Consider the following 12442-nt stretch of genomic DNA (forward strand, 5'->3'; position numbering starts at 1 on the left):
CTAGGAACAACTCGTGCCAGAAATTGCATTACATACAAGTTGTGCCATCCATGAGGGGGTCATCTATACATACAAAATCTGTGCCCGTTAAATTCCAGACTGCCGGTGCAGAAAGTGTCTTAGTGCTCTGCCACTCTGTCACAGCAGGGCAGCCACTAATTAAGTGGCAGGTCTGTCCTTATTTTGCCAGGTGAAGGAATTTATGGACAAGATGAATTATCAATTGGAAGAAACTGACAGTGTAGAAGCAGTTTCTATGTACCATGAAATGTCCACTGAGCCAACAAGAGAAAAAGCACAGCGGGCACTGAGTATAGAATGGGCAGTAGTGGGGATGACCAGCGTGGCATGTCTCTACAGACACACTATGAAAGAAAAAGGAACTTGGGAACTAGTCTAAAACGCTGAAATTGGAAGAAACAGCAACATACCCCCTTCTATTCAGAAAGAAATGTCCACTGAAAAATCTGTCAGGCGCTGAGTAGCACCAGTCAAAGAAACAAAATAAATCTGTAGTCAAAGGTTTCATCAACTCTGGTGTTATTTCATTTGTTGCACAGGCAGCCGAATAATATATATTTAGAATATGTATACTTCTAGAAACAAAAGAATGCAGTGTTCACACTAATTAAATATAACACTGTCGAATCAGCAGGAAAGAGAAATAAGAGATTATAAATGCAACAACAAGATGCGTGACCACCCATAGTATAGTCTGTAAACTGATAAATATGATTTGATCAAAAGGATTGAATTATGAGATGCTTGTACATTTTCTTGAGAAAAAGAAATGACATGTACAGTAAGACACGCAATTATGTCTAAATGAGCTGAGAGACTAATAAGGAGCCTGCTTCAAAAGAATTGGTGTGCTAAACTATTTTAGGCTGAAATGCACCAATATATTTAGCACATGTAACAGAGAAAGGCAGGCTAGTTGGTGGTTGATATTCCAATGCATAATGTAACCGCAAAAACAACAACGGACGAAGAAGAAAACACACTGGACAGGCGCGAAAAAAAATTCCGCGACCACGGTTGCCGCCACAGTCGGATTTTGGCTAAATGTCGGGCGGATTTAATCCAACTTTGTAGATACCAAGCAGGGTTTTAAGATAAATTTACATTGTCTGCTACGGAGATAGAGCCACAAATGTCTAAATGTTCTCCAGGGGACGGCACGGGGCGATCTCCGCCCTGGTCGGCCTCGCTACCACCTGATAAAATGCCTCTTGAAGCTTTCTTTCGTAGTGGGGTGAGCAGCATTCCTGTGGCGCTGGTGCCTCTGCATGGAGGAGCCATCCGGCTCAACAACCCGAAGGCAGTGCAGGCGGAACTTCAGGCGGCAACGCATCACTACTTGCACATCACTGATGTGCGACAGTTTGGCAGAGGTGGGATTGTTTGCCGTTCGCCAGACCAGGCGTGTGTGTACGACTTAAGTGTTCATCATTCGGATCGATGCAATTGAGTGCCTTCATTCCCCCACATCTTGCCTGCACTAACGGAATAGTTCGTGGTGTAGACTCCTCCTTAAGTCCGACAGAGACCCTAGAAAAGCTCTCCGCGGCTGGAGTAATTGCTGTTTACCGGTGTAACAGAATTGTGGACAATAGACGCGTCCCTACTGAATCAGTAATTGCCACGTTTGCAGGTACGTCTTGCCCTACAGAGATAAAAGTCTGGCCTCTAATATTCAGAGTGGACCCGCTTGCCTAGGGCCCATTACAATGTCGGAATTGTTGGCGCTATGGTCACAGCATGGGTGGTTGCAAATCCAGCCTTCGTTGTTGCGTCTACGGCGGGAGCCATTCCCCTAGTAATTGCTCGGCCGAGTCGGACTCTTGCTGCCTCTGCGGTGGAGCCCACAAAGCTGATTGCTCAAACTGCCCTGCGAGAACTCAAGAAGTCCAAATAATAGAGGTTATGGACAAAAGGCGCTGCTCACGTCAAGAGGCAATTGCGGCGGTAAAGGAAAGAGCCCATGGTTATGCGAGTCTGACAGCATGGACCCAAGCTGTCGTTGATGGAAGCCTATCAGAGGTAATCACACAAGCTATTGAAAAGTCTATGGCTAAAATTATGGAGCGCATAGTAGAAAGCGTCACGGAATGCTTCAATGGACTGGTTACCTCAAAGTTAGAAAAATTATTACCGAGTGTTACTGCCATGCCATCATGCTCTGACATGAATGCTTGTTTACCCCACTCTCAGCAAAATGGAGCAACTGCGTCCGCAACCCATATAGAGCAAGTCAGGTCGGTCGCAGGTACCTCAACCAAGGCAACTCATAGTCCAGACAACCCTGATTATCCAGATACCTCAAACATGGAAATTGACGTGAGGGCACATAAAAGGAGGTGTTCTCCCCTTGAGGCTACCACTTCACACTCGGTTAGTAAATCCAAGAAAATCCTCCCTGAAGTGAACCCGGAAGGTAATATGTTGGAGGAGGCTGTGGCCTCTGCGGTGCTCTCATCACTGGAAGGTAGATGAGGGTATTGCAGTGGAACTGCAGATCAGTATTCGCTGCTTCTACAGATTTAAACGGTATATCGTCTCAAATTTCTCCAGATGTTATTTTACTGCAAGAAACCTGGTTATCCCCTGAAAAACAATTTTCTCTGCGCAATTTTAGGTCCTTTCGCCTAGATCGCCCATCGAGAGGTGGGGGACTGTTAATTATGGTCTCAAGCAAGTTTTGCCACAGGACAAATATATCATTCCAGCTGATGTCTCCAGAATGTGAAATTCTAGCAGTAGAGATTACTCTCCCTGGCAGTAGGCCTTTCTCATTAGTCAATATATACTTTCCCACGGGTGTGCAGGACACATACCCACTAGACTCGGTTATGGCGAAATGCGGTAAAGATATAATTTTGGCAGGTCACTTCAACTCTCATCATGTATCATGGGGATGCAGGACAGATCCGTGCGGAAAGCGTCTATGGGACTGGGCAATCACAAATAACTTTTCGTGTCAAAATTCGGGATCAGCTACGTTTCTTCGCGGACAGTTCATATCCGTGCTGGATCTTACATTTTCAGGTCCAGGTATTCCCACACCCGCATGGGAAACTGTGAATGTCGGGACGACAAGCGATCATTTGCCTGTTGTGTTTGAAGTGGTAGGTCCGCAGTCCACCGTACAGGCTCGAATCCACTCTTTTGTGGATTACCGTACGTTTAAAAATTGCTTGCGAACTACTTTCAAATCAATGGAAAATTCTCCATTGAAAGCCGAGGATATTCGCGCAATCATTGATACTTCTCGCAAAAGATCAGAGTTCCAGTTAACGGCATGTAAAAACACTGCTTCTACAAATTGGTGGAATGACGATTGCTCGCGGGACTACAAGCGACGCAAGGCTGCATGGAAACAACTCATGCATAACCAATCTCCCAAAAACTGGAAAAACTATACATTTATTGCTGGAACGTTTAAAAGAACGGTAGGTAAGGCAAAAGACGATTACAAGGTCCGACATTTCGAATTCCTTTCGAAAGCAAATAATAAGCGTGCATTATTTCGGTTTTTAAGATCCCAAATAATGATTCCACGCCCCTTGAACTGGGAGTCGGTAGTTTTAACCACAAGTGAAAAAGCTGACTCCCTAAATGTAATCGCGCAATGGTTAGAGACCCGCTTCGCTACCTCTCTTCCCTTCTCTCCTTACGCGCAGGGCACTTCAGAAGATTTCGAAGAGTTTTCCATGGCAGATTTGTCCCGAGCCGTTACCTGTTTACCAGCTGCAGCCTCAGGTCCCGATGGAGTCACTACCAAAATGATTAAACTTCTCTTTGAAGTCGCTCCTAACGGCTTGTTAGATACCATAAATTACTCAGTACAATATGCATGGTTCCCTCTTGTGTGGAGAATTGCGAAGGTGATTCCTCTGCTAAAAGACCAAACCAAAGGGTATGTCCTAGACAATATTCGGCCTATTACTCTAACATCAAATTTCGTAAAATTAATAGAAAGATTATTAAACGCACGTATGGTTCAGGTTGTGACCACAAGAGAATTATTGAGCCCCTGGCAAATTGGATTTAGACCAGGAATGTCCATTACACTGCTATAAACATATCAAAAATCGAACGAATACAGCGTCTGGCAGTCAGATTTATATTCAATAAATATCGGCGGACGGACTCCCCTTCTCAACTTTGTGTACAGGCAAACCTACCGACATTACAGGCTAGATCTAAATATGAAATACTTAAATATATTTACCTAATCATTCATCATCATGTTCATATAAGGCATACAGACTTTTTTGAAGTTCTTTCTGGTGAAACCACTAGACATCGTCATTCAATGTTTATTCGTCCCCCTGTTATACATACCGATTGTTTCAAATACAGTTTTTTCCCAAGAGCTATCAAAGAACGGAACTTCCTGTCGGAAGAAGCCGTTTCATCCTCATCCATTAATTTCTTCACAAAACACATTGGAAATATCCTAGTTTGTAAATAATATACTTAACTTTGTGTCCTTGTTATCTTCAGCGGTTTACGCTGTTACCTCTTGGTGTTATTAATTTTAATTTATTGTCCCCTTTTTGTGTTTCAATGTACGATTTTTCCATCTGCAAAATGTGTGATTTATAATTGTTCATATTCCTCTCCTGCTATAGCCCTGTGTAAGGGCTGGCAGTATCTGTAAATAAATTTGGTGCGCACATATCGACCTAGAAAGCCGAATTCAGTTGGCCCGTTACCAAAAACAATATGCTGCCCTAGTCACATTAGACATTTCTAAAGCACATGATAGTGTGGAATACCCTTTATTAATAAAGAGGATGCAGGATATTGGATTGCCAGACTACTTCGTGACGTGGACTGCAGAGTTCTTGCAGGGCAGGGAGTTTTTCTGTGCACAAAGCGGAATTTCATCGGGAAAATTCAGACAAACACGCGGGGTGCCTCAAGGGGCAGTTTTGTCCCCGCTGGTGTTTAACATCCTACTCAGCTCCATTCCTCATCATCAAAATGTAAGCACGTACGTTTACGCTGATGATATAGCGTTTTTTGCATCAGCAAGTGATATTCAGTCACTGTACGAATGCTTACAGGAATACTAATGCGAGCTAGAAGCATGGCTGGACAATATTCGCTTGTCCCTTAATGTAAATAAGAGTGCCGTTCTTGTCTTTCCCCTACAAGACCCAGTTACTATATCCCTTTCACACCGTCACTCCACTATCCCCCAAGTGGAAAAGGTCAAGTACCTTGGAATTATTTATGATGGTAATCTTGATTGGCGTCAGCATATGGAACATATAACTTCAAAAGCTTCTCGTGCAATGGGGATATTACGAAGGATAAGTAATTATCGATGGGGCATGCGCAGAGACACACTCATAATGGTTTACCGCATGTATATTCGACCTATACTAGAGTTCGGTTGTGTGTTATTCTCCGGCGCCGCGGCTTACAAGCTACGCCCACTAGTTTTGCTGGAACGGGAAGTGCTTCGCTTATGTCTGGGGCTACCAAAGTTTGTAGCCAACGCTGTGCTCTACAAGGAAGTACGATTACCTTCTCTTGAAATGAGTTTTAAAATACTTACCGTTCGAACATTTATAAGGCTCTATGAATCCCCACTAAGAAGATCCCAGTCCATCTTCATCAAACAACGAGTCCAATTTTTTGGAGTCAGATGGCCACGGTTTCACACGCCACAAGTCATTGTATCGCAATCGTTATTGAATCCGTTAGACGTAAATATAAATGATATAATCACGGAAAACAGCCTCTCAAATTCACTAGTTATTACTTATGATGACCTATACCCAAATAATGCAAAGCAGCTTCCCTCGCATATTCTTAACGGCTTACTCCAGGATCACTTGAATCAACTACACACTAACGTAATTATAGCAACGGATGCTTCGCAGAGTGAAGAAAAAGCAGGAGTTGGAATCTTCTCATCATCATTGGACTGGTCTTTTTCTATTCGGCTTCCCGACTTCACTCCAATTTGCCTAGCGGAATTCCTAGCTGTTGTCCTAGCTTTACGAAAGCTATAGTCTTCCAGGTCAACGGCGGTAATAATCACAGATTCTTTGTCGCTGTGCACCTCACTTACTGCTCCCGGCGAGACACACATATTGAAAACTTTGTACTGACTGGCTCCAAGTCATTTGAGAAGTTTACTATTAATATGGGTACCTGGGCACAGAGGCATATTTATGAATGAGGTGGCAGACAGCTTGGCCAAGGCTTCTATCAGCGGCCCAGTGCTTCCCCTTCTTCCAACGATGGGCCTTGTCACGTCGGCCAGGTTCAGAAGATACATCCTTTTAACATCTCAATCGAACCTCAAATCATCCTTGGAACTACGCCACTTACAATTCCCTTGGAGCAGGAAGTTTTGCAAAAGAAGACAAACGGAAGTTACATTAACGAGACTACGTAGTCGAGTCCCATCTCTAAATTTTTACTTGCACCGATCTGGTCTGGCAATATCCCCATTGTGCCATTTTTGCAATGCATTAGAGACGATTGAGCACTACCTACTGGAATGCCTGCGTTTCTCCACCATGAGGAAAATGAGTTTAGAAATTACAGTGTGACAGCTTGGCCTGCCTTTGAACACTCCGGTACTACTGTCTTTCGGAGCGTCTGAGCTTGGGCACTCACACAGGAATGTGTGCTTCGCCTTAGAAAAATTTATTACTGAATCAAACCGATTTCATTGATGACCGTATTATTCAATTCATTCCTCCTTTATTGCCTCATTGATATATTATAGACAATTATTTTTTTTCCTCTACGCAGCATGACAATCTACTGAACCGTTTCGATTTTCCCTCGCCTGAATTCATGTAACAAAATTTTAGATTTTTACCTCCATTTTCTGAACACATAAGCAAACTCTGCCCGACTCTTGGCCAATCCCCGCGAGTGGGTAAGCGCCACACTCATGAAGGAAATCATCATCATCATCATCATCCAGTGTTTCCTTCTTCGTCTGTTGTCGCTTGCGCGGTTACATTTTGCATTCAAATATTTAGCACATATTCACTCAAACAGACATAACTTGTGCACTTTTGCAGAAGAAACAGAGCTATGCACATATGAACATTCATATTTTATGTATTTATTTTCAATACTGCCACATGATAGCATAGCAAATGGGCATTACGAAGACAATCATATTTAAAAGAAAAAAAGAAACGGAAAAAATCAACAAGGAAATACCGAAGCACATCCGCCACGGTAGCATTAAAGCAATAAATGTGGTCTAAGTTGTTTTTCAAGCAAGGATATTAACATCGCAATAAATTTTACCAGTGCACAATCAAGCACATTGTGAAACAGAAATTTAATACAAAATATTCACGAAAAACAGAAGAAAGCAAGCTTCTATACAGAGGAAATAAGTCAAAGATCACCCACAAATTCAAATTGACATTTCGAAAACATACATGCTGCGCACACGAAATGAAGCGCAACCACGAGGATGGTTTACAACCAGTTTTCTAAGTAAAGCGCCGCAATGTATGTTCTGTATGCTTGCAGTGAACCTGCGACCATTTGGAGCACATCGAAAGCCTGGAAAACACAGTTGGCAGCCTGAAAAAAGAGGTTCAGGAATTGAAAGAACTTGCACAAGCAAGGCAGTGCATTGGTGAATGCACATTGACTGAGAAATGTTGTAGCAAGACCAGCTTCTTTTGGAAGGAAGTCCAGCAGTCAGCTAAACCAGTGTAGGCCTTTAAATCGGGGCAGAGTGCTCAGATCTCTGCACTTCCTCCAGTTCCTGTACCACTATCACAAATGCTGGGCGCGCAATAATTTACGAACCTTATTACATTTTCAGTCTATCTCAATATTTCAATCTTGTCAGTAAGATAGAAAGGGCACGTCAGATGGATGTACAATAATGTATACAGGGTGTCCCAACTAGCATGCACCAATATTTTAAATGTGCAAATGCCACGTAGCAGGACACAACCAATGTTATTTTGTTTCCCATCGCTTCGAGATATTTGGACTTTTTGCATTCCGCCCAATTACATAATTCGTCTTAATTATTCAACTTTTCAAATATTACAATTCGATGAAGTGTCAATGAGAAAATTGTAGAGCAACATGAAAAACTCCCGATACACCTTTCATTTGCCCAATATCTGCTATATAAAAATGCTTTCCCGAGCGAAGGCAAAGCCCGCAAATAGGTGCAAAATTCCTCGAGCGGCCAATCGCACGGTAATTTTGAGTGTTCACGGGCTTCTTTCACGCTCAGAAAAACGCTTTTATGTAGCATGTATTGAGCGACAGAAAGCTTAATCGGGAGTTTTTCATGTCGCCCTACAATTTTCTCACTGACGCCTTCCATCTAATTATATTTCAGAAGTTCATTAATATTGATTATGGAATTAGTCAGAATGCAAAAAAAATATTCTGAGTATCTCCAGTCATGGCAAACATTACCTTGGTTCTGTCTAGCTACATGGTATTTGCATATATTTAAATCTTGGTTCATGATAGTTGGTACACCCTGCATAGATGAACATTTGGAAATTTCCCAAATGTTGTTTGCTAAAGTGCTCCCATATGCATCTGTGCGACTCACTCTCTCCTTGTCTTTCCAGGATACCCCAGCACAGTATTTTGTGTGTGTGTCTGTTCGTATGTGGTTCAGTAGTGACGAATGTTTCTTTGCTTCTAAGGAAGACAAACCCTATGCTGTTCAGGTGCACTACGAAAGCCGCCATTTCATTTTTGTCGAAGCATTTATTTGGCATACTTAAAAGCTGTCCTTGCCAAGCATAAGCTTCACAAATGCTAGCTAATGTGCACTGCACCAGTACCAAGCGACACATCGTCGTCCACTGAGCACTTGGTCTTTGTTTGGACTGAGTTAATGTCTCACAGCACAAGCGTCTTCGTCATTCACGATACATCATGAAGCGCAACACAGCCATCACGCGATGCATGCTCCTTGGAGAAATCGGTCGGATTTCTCTGTGTCAGTACACCTTAATTTGCAGTTTTGCCTCCCGTTATGGCTTATGTTTCCTCTAAAGCTTTTGATATGCTTTAAAGTCAAGCTGTGGCACACTCTAGTGAATGGCAGAATTGTCCCAACTGTACAGCTACCTTAAGTGCCTTTGTTATGACACTCTATTCATACTACTCTTTTTTTTTAAGACGCCTCAAGAATGGTGAAGCGGCTAAAGCACATGCTTGAAAATGCTAACACTCCTGTTGAGCCTGTTGGCATCGCAACAGCCCCAAAATAAGCAATTTTGTATGCCATTGGCAGATAAATGTTTCTAACAGGTGTAATTTCGCTGGAAGAATGAAATTATGGACAGTAGTTTGAAAGTCATTCAAGCTTTTAACAAACTAGTATTATTTAGGATGTTCTTTCAGAGCCACTGTCTAAAGCAGTGGCTGACATCAGAGAACGGGTGAGACACGATAATTCCACTAATAACAGAGCTCACTTTCACCATTGGACTTAGATGGCTCATTGCAGTGGCAAAATGGAATTCAGCTCTACAAATTGCTATTGCTCCTGCTGTTATAATATGACAAATTGGGCTGCCTCTGCATATGAAACAGACTGTGAGGCTGAGCACAAACAGCCATTCCCTCGAGCATACATCTCTCAGTAGCAGGAATCCGGGACAGTGCTCGAGTGGCTAGCTTCGTTCAAAACAGCACCATCCTTCAATGTCTGTTCATTGTCTCTCTTTTTGATTGCCATGGCTAGAACAATGGCTAGATGATTTTCGACTGCTGAAAACATTGAGATGGTTGCTGCTTATGTAGCGGTGTGTTTGTATGCAGCTGCACATCCTCGTCAGCATGTGCCTTCCACTGCTGTGATTACAAGCCTATTCATTTGCTTTCAGACAGCTGGGGCTGTACTTTCTCGAAGACATGCGTCCACTGCCATTGAGCAATTTGCAACTAATGCTGTCATGTGCGTGGACATGAAGTCTGTCGATTGCAGGATAAATTGCAACTTCATAAGGACACACTCCCACTACAAGGAATCAATATTGCTGCCTTCAAGTCCGGTCTTTTTCGAGTCGATGCAGTTGCCATCGGCTCGAACCTCCAATCAGGACCCACCGCGGTTTGCTGTGCGAATTCCGACGAATGGACGAGAGGCACCTGCATCAGGCGATCTCGGTGAAGTGGTTCGACGGCGCCGCTCCGGCGGCGCCACCGGATGTAACGCGAACACGACTCGCCGTCGGGCCCAGCGAATTCGTTCGGCGCGCAGCTTCAGCCGCATGCCGGCAAGGCGAACTTTTGTTGGGAGCTCTAGCACAACAGCACCCCCGCCGCCAGACCATGCGCCAGGAAGACGAGCTGCTCCCTCGTGGCTCGGATGCCGGGCGCGCTTGTTCGCCAGGCCCATCCAGGTTCCCCTCAGTGTTCCGGGGAATAGGTGGCTCCACGCTCCTCGCTCCTTCCCGTGAACAGGCCCCACTCGCCAGGCCAGGGTCACTCGTTCACCGGCTTGTCGCCCAGGTGTCTCGACCAGCTTTATTTGGCAGCTCCGACAGGCTTTCTTCTCGGCACCGGTCAGGGTTAGTTCTGCAGCATCCCAGAACCGACCGAAAACAGGCAACCCCCAACACGAGCAAGTGCCGTTTTGTCGCCCGTCAGAATACCAGACTCAAACGTATCGAAATGGTTCTAGCTTTGTCTCTGTCCCAATTTAGTTCCCTCTTCGACAAGAGATACATGTGGTATACAGAACTCAAGCGCGGCACAAACAATGTGTCACTGCATGACGCGTAATGATTACGATACAAAACAAAATTTTGGTTTTCTTGAGATCACTTGGTCAGAAAACACTAAGCTGAGGCTGCAAATGAGGTGTCTAAATGTTTCCCTCAGCTAATAACAAGACCATTAGCGTTTCGTGAAGTAACGAAATGCAAGTCACGAGGAGTTCGAAGGCAGTACTGTTTAGAACGCACGGCTCAATGCGTCTGCGTTTGCGTTCAACTTTCAAAACTTTCTTATAGCGAACGACAAGATTGTGCTGCTGGAGCGTCATGCTCCATCTTAACAACCGGCCGTTTTTAGACGACATATTACTTAACCAAGTCAGTAGGCAGTGGTTGGTCTCCCCCACAAACTTGGAACCGGCAACGTAGCAGGCCAATTTCTGCACAGGCCACACGACGCAGGCGCATTCCTTTTCAGAGGTGCTGTAAGCCTCTTCTCTGCAAGTTAGTTTACGGCTCAAGTACAAAACTGGCCGTTCATGGCCGTTATCATCCTCTTGGCATAGCACCGCTCCCATACCACGGTCGCTCGCATCGCACTGGATCAAAAAACCTTTTTGAAAAGTCTGGCGCCAGTAGAACTGGTTTTTCGCTCAAGGCTTGTTGCAGCATTTGAAATGCGTTCTTTTTTCCCGTGTCCCATTGCACCTTCACTGGCTCAGACTTTCTCAGTGCGTCAGTTACAGGACAAGCAAGCGCAGAGTAACCTTTTACGTAATGCTGGTAATATCCAGCCAAGCCTAAGAAGGCCGTTATCTCGAACTTGGTGGTTGGTCGGGTGTAGTTCACGACCGCGGCTACTTTGATTTCAGACAGTCTTCTTCGGCCGCGCCCCACCACATACCCCAGATAAGTCATTTCGGCGCAACCAAGGTGACACTTCACAGGTTTTACCGTAAGATCGGCTTCTTTCAGCCTGCTCAGCACGACTTGTAAGTGCGCCAGATGCTCGACCCAAGTGTTTGAAAAGATGGCGACATCATCGAAGCAAGTGAGTGCGTACTCAGACAGGCCACGAAGCACTTGATCCATTAGACTGGTGAAACAATACGGCGCGTTTTTGAGTCCAAACCTCAACATGACGGGGCGGAAAGTTCCGCTTGGGGAAACGAACGCAGCGTAGCGACTGGCCCGCTCTGTGATGGGGACTTGCCAATAACCTTGCACAAGGTCTAGTGTGGATATGTAATTCGACTTCGATACCGTCTCCACCCTTTCCTCGAGCATGGTTATATTGCGCTCAGTTTTACACAGACGATGTTAAGGAAGGACAGGACGTGCACTCTAAGAAAAAAGAGAGTAAAAAGTGAGTCACAGCAACTTGACTCTCTTTTTTCTTGCGAAGACCCATTTTCGCGCGGGTAGAGTCACAAAACAAGAGTCAACATTTGTGTGTGGGTCGTTTGACTCTTAATAGGACGCGAAGAGTCGTCGTGCAAGATTGCGACTCCTCTGATATTCGAGATGAGTCTGGCGAGAGAAAGATTAAAATGCAGGAGAAGAAATACCAGATAACGTCTTCTGTTTTAGGCAGGCCCTCGGGTTCGTAGTCCTGGTTGTAATCAGTTCAGTTCAGTTTTATTCCTTAAAGGCCCCCATTTTAGGGGGAGTTGCATAAGGGGTGGGATTACATTTGTAGTGAGGAAAACAAACAGCGATGGTGATTTAACATTGAA

This window comes from Dermacentor albipictus, chromosome 10 (assembly GCF_038994185.2).
Source record: "Dermacentor albipictus isolate Rhodes 1998 colony chromosome 10, USDA_Dalb.pri_finalv2, whole genome shotgun sequence".
Classification (NCBI taxonomy): Eukaryota; Metazoa; Arthropoda; class Arachnida; order Ixodida; family Ixodidae; genus Dermacentor; species Dermacentor albipictus.